This window comes from Macrotis lagotis, chromosome 2 (genome assembly GCF_037893015.1).
Source record: "Macrotis lagotis isolate mMagLag1 chromosome 2, bilby.v1.9.chrom.fasta, whole genome shotgun sequence".
Classification (NCBI taxonomy): Eukaryota; Metazoa; Chordata; class Mammalia; order Peramelemorphia; family Peramelidae; genus Macrotis; species Macrotis lagotis.
This window is the reverse complement of record NC_133659.1, coordinates 122,700,276-122,710,351: the sequence shown is the minus strand read 5'-3', so window position 1 is coordinate 122,710,351 and position 10,076 is coordinate 122,700,276. Positions and strand designations below refer to the sequence as shown.

The 10,076-nt window shown below is 34.4% G+C and overlaps 1 pseudogene; it reads right to left on the bottom strand.

Moving 5' to 3' along the window:
• Positions 1–1,140: 1,140 nt before the first annotated feature.
• Positions 1,141–9,874, bottom strand: LOC141511944 (elongation factor 1-alpha 1 pseudogene; annotated as a pseudogene).
• Between the last annotated feature and the right edge of the window lie 202 nt (positions 9,875–10,076).

Here is a 10,076-nt window from a genome sequence, read left to right as displayed (position 1 = left end):
GGACTGCATACAACTGCAAAGGCCAACAACAAACCAGGGATAAGATCCCAGTCCAGCATAAAAAAGCTAGGATCTATATTCCCTATACCCCAGGAGTAGAGTTAAAACAACAAAGATGAATAAAAAAACTAAGAGTTATCACTATAGAAAACTACTTTTTTAGGTTTTTACAAGGCAAATGGAGTTAAGTGGCTTGCCCAAGGCCACACAGCTAGGTAATTATCAAGTGTCTGAGACTGGATTTGAACACAGGTACTTCTGATTCCAAGGCCGGTGCTTTATCCACTATGCCACCTAGTCACCCCTATTGGAAAACTACTTTACAGATAAAGATGATATAATTGCCATGTCATGAGAAGAAATCAGTGAAAAATCACAGGGGATGTCTCAAAAGAGTCTATGAATAGGACTAAAATTCAAAAACTCATAGAAGAGCTTAAAAACAATTTAAAAAACAAAGAGGGGAAGAAGAAAAATATGAAAAAGAAATCAGAATCATGCAGGAAAATTATGAAACATTGACCAGAGAATTCATCACCTTTAAAAAGGAAACACAAAAGGTAATTGAAGAAAACAAAACCCTAAAAATTAGAATTGAACAAAGAGAAACCAAAGAATCTACAAGATTACAAGATTCCATCAAACAAGATAAAAAGGTTGAAAAAAATTGAAGAAAACTTAAAGTACCTTTCAGGAAAAACAAGTAACCTGGATAATAAATCCAGGAGAGATAATCTATGAATCATAGATCTACTAGAAAGCCTAGATGGAAAACAAAGAACCTAGAAACATCATGCAGGAAATTTGGCAGGGGGGAAACTGTCCAAATCTGCTAGAACAAGAAGACAATATAACCATTGAAAGAATACACAGAACCCTTGCAGAAAGAGACTCCGGGATAAAAACTCCAAGTGCTGTTATAGACAAATTCCAAAATTCTCAAATAAAGGAGAAATTACTGCAAGTAGAAAAAAGGAAACATTTTTTTTTTGCATTAAACTGTTCTAATGGTCTCAAAATTATGTGACAGATTTTTGGTCAAGTTGTTTCCACTTAAAAAATACTGATTTTAAAAACTAATAACTTAAAACTGCCATGAAACAAATGGTCTGCAAAAGCATTCCTTTCTTCCTCAAGCTTTTATGATGCATTGTAATCATTAATCAGTCTTCTTTTTACTATTAAACTTAAATGACCAATTGAGACAAACAGTTCTGAGACTGTTCTTCCACCATTGATAAAGACTGTGGTGGCAGGTGTTGTACAGAATATCCATTTAGCCTTCTGGGCCTTCTGGGCAGATTTTGTTACCTTGCCAGCTCCAGCAGCCTTCTTGTCAACTGCCTTGATGACACCAACTGCAGCAGTCTGCCTCATATCACAGATGGCAAAACAACCCAGAGGAAGATAATCAGAGAAGCTCTCCACACATATAGGTTTGCCTAGAACCATGTCAACGATGGCAGCATCATTAGATTTCAGGAATTTAGGGTCATCTTCCAGCTTCTTACCAGAATGATGATCAAACTTCTACTTCAGTTCAGCAAACTTGCAAGCAATGTGAGCAGTGTAACAATCCAGAACAGATGCGTAGCCAGCACTGATTTGGCCTGGATGGCTCAGGATAATGACCTGTGCAGTGAAGTCAGCAGCTTCCATAGGTGGGTCATTCTTTTTACCACCAGCCACATTACCATGGTGTACATCTTTGACAGACATATTCCTGACATTGAAACCAATGTTATCCCCAGGCAGGGGATAAAGCTTCATGCTGTATTTCAACATTGACTGGGGCAAAGGTGACCACCATTCCTGGTTTTAGAACACTAGTTTCCACTCAACCAATACCGCCAATCTTGTATACATCTTGGAGGGGTAGATGAAGGGGGTTGTCAACTGGATGAGTTGGAGGCAGGATGCAATCCAAGGCTTCAAGCAGTGTAGTTCCATTAGCATTGCCATCCTTACAAGTGACTTTTCATCCCTGAACCAAGGCATATTAGAGCTTGGTTCCAGCATATTATCACCATTCTAACCTGAAATTGGCACAAAAGCAACTGTGTCAGGGTTGTAGCCAATTTTTTTTAAGGGTTTTTGCAAGGCAAGTGGGGTTAAGTGGCTTGCCCAAGCCCACAAAGCTAGGTAATTATTAAGTGTCTGAGGCTGGTTTTGAACTCAGGTATTACTGACTCTAGGGCTGGTGCTCTATCCACTGTACCACCTAGCTGCCCCTGTAGCCAATTTTCTTAAAACAGGTCCTGATTTCCTTGACAATTTCCTCATATCTCTTCTGTCTATAGGTTCAGTGGAATCCATTTTGTTTACACCAACAATCAGTTGTTTTATATCTAGTGTGTAGGCCAGAAGGGCCTGCTCATGGGTCTGCCCATTCTTTGAGATACCAGCTTCAAATTCACCAACCCCAGCAGCAACAATCAGGATAGCACAGTCAGCCTAAGATGTACCTGCAATTGTGTTCTTGATAAAGTCTCTGTGTCCTGGAGCATCAATAATAGTCACATAATACTTGCCATTCTCAAATTTCCACAGGGAGATATCATTAGTAATACCACGCTCACATTCAGCCTTCAGCTTATCCAAGACCCAGGCATATTTGAAGGTGCCCTTTCCCATATCAGCAGCCTCCTTCTCAAACTTCTCAATGGTTCTCTTATCTAGTTCACCACATTTGTAAATGAGGTGGCCAGTAGTAGTGGACTTGTCAGAGTCTATGTGTCCAATGACGACAATATAATGTGAGTCTTTTCCTTGCCTATTTTTGTGGAGGTTTATTGATAGTTTTCATAACACCTGTGTTCTGGCAGCAAACCCATTGTGAAAAAGTGAAACAATTTAAATAGGAAAGGAAACACATTCAGACTCACACAGGACCTATCAGTCTCAACATTAAAAGACTAGAGGACATGATATACCATAAATAGCATAAATTTGTCAAATTTTTATCAAATCCTAGGTCAAAGGACCTGGGATTACAACCAAGAATTTACTACAAAATTGCTGTAAAATTCAACATATACTCTCAAGAGAAAAGATGGGTGTTCAATGAATTAGAGGACTTACAGAATTTCCTGACACTGAGACCAGAACTGAACAGAGAATCCAATCACCAAATACACAACTCAAGAGATGCATAACAAGTTAAATGAAAAGGGGAAGGAAAAACAAAACAAAACAAAACAAATGATAGTCAAGACCATCAAATTTTATACAACCCAAAAAGGGAAGATATATAATATTTCTAATTTTACAGGAGAATTTTACTTCTCTTAGGATAATTAAAGGGTTGAATGTAATCGAAGAGATTGGATTTAGAGGATATGGGTGTAGTTGCTTCTTGTCTTGCCATCTAAGAGTTCCAAGATGACATCACTATGTTTAAGACAAAAATTTAAGTGTCTCAGTATCCTTTGACCCATTTTAATTCTGCTGTGTTGACAAAGCTTAACACTTTCTCTGAAGAGAGCGTCATAAACTGGGCAGTCCTGAGTCAGTGTCTCACATAACTTACAATCATTTGTAAAATTCTCAAGTGAGACCATCAGAGTCTCCCAGTACTTAGAGCCCTTTGAGATTCCTATAGTTAATTAAATCAGGGTTGGACTTAATCCTTACTTTATTTAACAAAGGGTTAAATATGGGGGGGGAGTAAAGTGTGGGAGAAAATAGGCTTGGAGAAGGGTTGCAAATAGTTCATGAAATGATTTGACTTTGAATGATACTTTGGCTCATGAGGATTATGTGTCCTTGGATGGTACTTGAAAAGGGGATAAGATAAAAATATGATTATTATTTAATGCAATCCAAGACTCATGAAAAGTGTACTTCTAATGAGACAGAAGAGGGGGAGTACTTAGTGACTTTGAGATAGTGCTGTTTATCAAACAATCAAGCAATCAAGCAATCAAGCAATCAAGTAACCAATCTGTGTTGGTATTTTGATAGCACTTGGAATTTATCAAGCAATCAATAGTCAAACTCTGATTGATGATACCTGATTAATAGTACTTGAGTGATAAATACTACCAAGTGAAGAGGCACAAAGATTTATAATTTTAGAGGGAAAGAAGGGAGGGTGGGAACCCCAAGTAAATTCTATTCAATAGATTTGGCCCAGAGAGGGAATAAAATACATTCCCACTTGGGTTTAAAAATCTATCTTAATAAACAATGTTATATTTTAAAAGAAAAGTTAAAGGAGATAGAGAGTAAAACTTTAGTGAGGAGGAATAAGAGGAAAGGAGAGAAAAAAATATAAATGGAGAAAGATAGCATGGAGGGAGATATAGAATTAGTAATCTTAACTGTAAATGTAAAGGGAATGAACTGTCCCATAAAATGGAAGCAGATAGCAGAATGGATTAAAAGCCAGAATCCAACAATATGTTGTTTACAAGAAACACATTTGAAGGATAGATACACACAGGGTAAACATAAAAGGATGGAGCAAAATATATTATGCTTCAGCTGAAGTTAAAAAAAATCAGGGGTAGTGATCCTTATCTCAGATACAGTAAAAACAAAAAATTATCTCATTAGAAGGGATAAGGAAGGAAACTACATCATTTTTAAAAGGAAACTACATCTTTTTAAAAGGCATCATTGATAATGAAGCTATATCATTACTAAACATGTATGCACCTAGGGGCATAGCATCCAAATTCCTAGAGAAAAACTGAGTGAATTACAAGGAGTCATATACAGGAAAACTTTAATAATGGAGGATCTCAACCTCCCTCTTTCGGAATTAGATAAGTCTAACCACAAAATAAACAAGAAGAAAGTTAAGAAAGTGAATGAAATCTTAGAATACTTAAATATGATAGACCTATGGAGAAAACTTAATGGGGATAGAATAAAATATACCTTTTTCTTGGTAGTACATGGCACCCATACCAAAATTGACCATATACTATGGCATAAAAACCTTATTATCAAATGCAGAAAAGCAAAAATAATAGATACACACTTCTCAGACCATGCTGCAATAAAAATTACATGTAATACAGGGTCATGGAAAGAAATAAAAAACTAATTGTAAACTAAATAACTTTTTTTTTAAAATTCTGGGTGGATCAAACAACAAATAATAGAAATAATCAATAATTATATCCAAGAAAACGATACTAATGAGACATCATACTAAAATTTATGGGATGTAGCCAAGGTAGCTTTGAAGGGAAACTTTCTATCCATAAATGCCTATACAAATGAAATAGAGAAAGAGGAGATCAATGAATTGGTTACGCAACTAAAAAAGCTAGAAAAAGAACAAATCAAAGATCCTCAATTAAATACCAAATTAGAAAGTTTGAAAAATCAAGGGAGAGATTAAATAAATTTGAAGGCAAGAAAACTATTGATCCAATAAATAAAACTCCAGGTTGGTTTTATGTAAAATCCATTAAAAGAGATAACCCTTTGTGTTAATCTGTTTTTAAAAAAGAAAGAATTTAACCAAATTACCATTATCATAAATGAAAAGGATGAACTAACTAGCAATGAGAAGAAAATTAAAGAGATAATTAAGAGCTACTTCACCAAACTGTATGCTAATAAATTGGGTAATCTGAGTGAAATGGATGAATATTTATAAAAATATAAACTGCCCAGATTAACAGAAGAGGAAATAAAATACTTAAATTTCAGAAAGAGAAATTGAAGGAACTATCAATAAACTCCCTAAGAAAAAATTTTCAGTCCAGATGGATTTACAAGTAAACTCTACCAAACATTTAAGTAACAATTAATTCCTATTCTACATTAAACTATTTAAAAAATAGGAGTTCTGCTAAATTCCTTTTATGACACCAACATGGTGCTTACCCCTTAAACCAAGAATCAAAACAGACAAAAAATATTATAGACCAATCCCCCAATGAATATTTAAATAAATAAATTTAAATAAAATTTTAGCAAGGAGACTACAAGTTATTATTATTATTAGGATAATACACCATGATCAGGTAGGATTTAGTAGTCAGGGATGGCTCAATATTAGAAAAACACTCAACTTAATTGAACATATTAATAGCAAAACCAACAAAAATTGTATGATTACCTCAAGAGGTTCTGAAAACTCCTTTGATAAAATACAACAACTACTCCTATAAAAAAACCCTAGAAAGTTTAAGAATACATGGAATTTTCCTTAAAATAATAAATAGTATCTATCTAAAACCATCAACAAATATTTTATGTAATGGGGATAAACTTGAAGCATTTCCAATAAAATTAGGGGTGAAACAAGATGCCCAATATCATCATTACTATTCAATAGAGTTTTAAAAATTCTAACTTTAGTAATAAGGGAAGAAAAAGAAATGGAAGGAATCATATTGGCAATGAGGAGGCAAAACTTTCACTCTTTGCAGATAATATGATGATATACTTAGGGAACCCAAGAAAATCATCTTAAAAACTCCTTGAAACTATTAATAAATTTAGCAAAATAACAGTATATAAAATAAACCCACACAAATCATCAACATTTATCATATATGTGTATATATATATATATATATATATATATATATATATATATACCACAAAGCTCAAGAGCAAGAGATAGAAAGAGGAAAGAGAAATTCCATTTAAAGTAATTATAGACAACATTGAATACTTGGAAATCTACCTCCCAAGACAAACCCAGAAACTGTGTGAACACAATAATAAAGCATTTCTCACCCAAGTAAGTAAGATCTAAATAATTGGGAAAATTTCAATTGCTTATGGTTAGGTTGAGCTAATATAATAAAAATGACTACTCTAACCAAATTAAATTACTTATTCAGTGGCATACCAATCAAACTACCAAATAACTACTTTACTGAACTAGAAAAATAGTAACAAAACTGATCTGGAGCAACAAAAGATCAAGAATAGCAAGGGAATTTATGAAGATAATGTAAAGGAAGATGGCCTAGCTCTACCAGATCTAAAATATCCTATAAAATGGCCGTCATCAAAACTGCCTGGTACTGGTTAAGAAATAGAGCAATGGATCAGTGGATGAGGATAGGGTCAAAAGAAACAGTAGTAAATGACTATAGTAATTTACTGTTTTACAAACCCAAAGACATTAACTTCTGGGATAAGAACTCACTATTTGACCAAAATTTTCAGAAAAACCATAAAATAGTATAGCAAAAACTAGGCACAGACCCACATCTCACACCCTATATTCAAAATAAGGTCAAAATAGATACAGGATTTAGACACAAAGGGCAACACCATAAATAAATTAATAGAACAAGAAGTACTCTATCTATCAACTCTATGGAAAGGGGAAAAATTTATGACCAAACAAGAAATAGAGTACATTATAAATTACAAAATGAATGATTTTGACTAAATTAAATTAAAATTGTTTTGCACTGATAAAATTAATGCTGCCAAAATCAGAAGGAAAGCAAAAAGCTGGGAAACAATATTCACAACTAATAGAGAATTGTATAATAATTATATGGTTATGAGTCATTCCCAATTGATGAATGTTCAGAAGATTTAAATAGAAAGTTTTCAAATAAAGAAATTACAGATATATATATATATATATACATATGTAAAATGCTACAAATCATTATTGATTAGAGAAATACAAATTAAAACTACTATGAGGTATCTGACCTCACACATACAAGATTGCTAATATAAGAAAAAAAAAGGAAAATGATCAATGCTGGAGAGATTGTGGGAGGTTTGGTACATTAATGAATTTCTGGTTGAGTTGTAAAATGATACATTCTGCATTCCCTTTGACCCAGAGATTCCAATTATAGGATAAGAAATCATAAAAAAATAGAAAAAATCTCACATTTCAAAATATTTTTATAGCAGCTTCTTCTCTGGTGGTCAAAAACTGGAAATTGAGGGGATGTCTATGAATTAGGGAATGGCTAAACAAGTTATGATACATAAATACTTTGGAATATTATTGTTCTATAAGAATTCATAAAGGGTCAGACTCTAGAAAAGCACAGAAAGAGTTACAGGATCTGATGCTGAGCAAAGGGAGTAGAACCAAGAAAACAATGTGCATATCTGCAACAACATTGTGAAATGATCAATCTTGATGGAAGCAGCTCCTCTCAGTAGATCAGAGAGCTAGGACAGCTGTATTAGACCAACTATGAACAAATGTGATTCCCATCCAGAGGAAGAAAAATGAAACAAAACAAAATAAAACAAAATAAAAAACCCTGAAGAATCTGATTGGACTCTTTATAAAAAATATCTCTTATGTATCTCTTTCCCTTAATCCTAATTCCTCATACCCAAAATGACTAATCTGTAAACATGTTTATCACAAATATATATATACAATGTTAAACTGAATGTTCATCATTGAGGGGAGGGATTTGGGAAGTGAGGGAGGAAGATAATTTTGTAACTTAAAAATATACATATGTATATGAATGTTGAAAAACTTTCATGATATGTATTTGTAAAAATAAAATATCAATAAAAAAGAACTATATCAGAAAATTGGAATCAAGATGACCAACATGCTGATGATTCAGATTTTATGACAAGACTCAGCATAGAAAGACAGTGATTTATAAGTGATTCACTACTGCCAAGTTACATGCACGTCTATTATACCACTAAATTAAAATTAGCATACCTTTAAAATTTCCCAAAATAAGAAAATAATAATAGATGCTGAATATTAAAAAACATTTAAAAACATAGGAATTAAAGATATTATTAACATTGTCTAACATTATTTAAATGGAAAACCAGTGGAGTATAGAAAGGTGAAACAGGACTACCTGCTATTTTTATTATTATTCTATGATAATAGAGGAAACAGAAAAAGTGTCTATCTGTAAATTGTTTATGTTGAATATAGAAAGGTACATGGTACAGTGGACATAGAATTAAGGAAGAAGAGTTTAAACAATTCCTCAGACTTTTACTATCTGTATTACCCTGGACAAGTCATTCAACCTGTCTCAGTTTTCCATTGTAAAATGGGGATAGTAGCACCTACCTAATATTTGTAACACACTTTCCAAACTTTAAGTTGTGTATAAATCTATCCATTGTTATTTTTAAGGTTGCTATTATAAAATCTCAAAGAATGAATAAAGTCAAGAGAAATAACATAATCAAAATAGCAAGATGCAAAATAAAATTTTAGAATCATTGATGTTTCTTAACATTTTCAATATGACTAAGGAAAAAAGAAATGTCATATAAAATAATAACAAAATGAATTAAATCCTCAATCATGGTGGGGGGGAGGAACCAAGATGATAGAGTAAAGCCAGGGACTCTCCTGAACTCTTCCCCAAACACTCCAAATACCTATAAATAATTTTTCTAACCAAATTCTAGAGTGACGGAATCCACAAAAAGACTGAGCGAAATAATTTTCCAGTCCAAGACAACTTGGAAAATCTGCAGGAAGGGTCTGATACATAGAGGTTGGAAAGGGCCCATAGTGCAGATAGGGTTATACCAGAGCAAACTGGCTCAAGCCATCCAGGAACAGACTGGGTCCCTGGATGCATCTGGGCCCACGACAGCAGTGGTGGTTTCCAGATCTCTCAGTCCAGGGATTATCAAAAACAACTTGGAAGGACAACTAAGTTCAGAGAAAGCCTTAACATAGACCCAACCCCAGGGGACCAAGAACAGACTTGGGGAGCCACCCAGCAACTGCTTCCAGAGTGCTTAGCTCATCAATGATAAGAGGGGTCACAGGACATTTTTTGCTGTACCTGAGGAAGGACTCTGCAGTTTCGCTCATACTGAGATCCAGGTCACAGTCTTCACCCCATGTCTTAGGAAAAAGAGCAGAACCACAACAGAACTCATTACCCACAGCAGAGCTGGGACCCTGCATCATGGTTCCAGGGCAGAGGGGAGTACCTGTGGTCACCATAAGACCAGAGCATGGACCAGGAGAGCAGTCAGAACCTCTCCTAAGACTTTGGAGGAATTGAGCATTTGTAGGTCCCTGGGGGGGGGGGGGGTAATCTCTGAAAACAGCTTCAAAAACCCTTAAAAGCTAGGGATAGTGCATCCTCCACCTTGGACCCCACATTAAC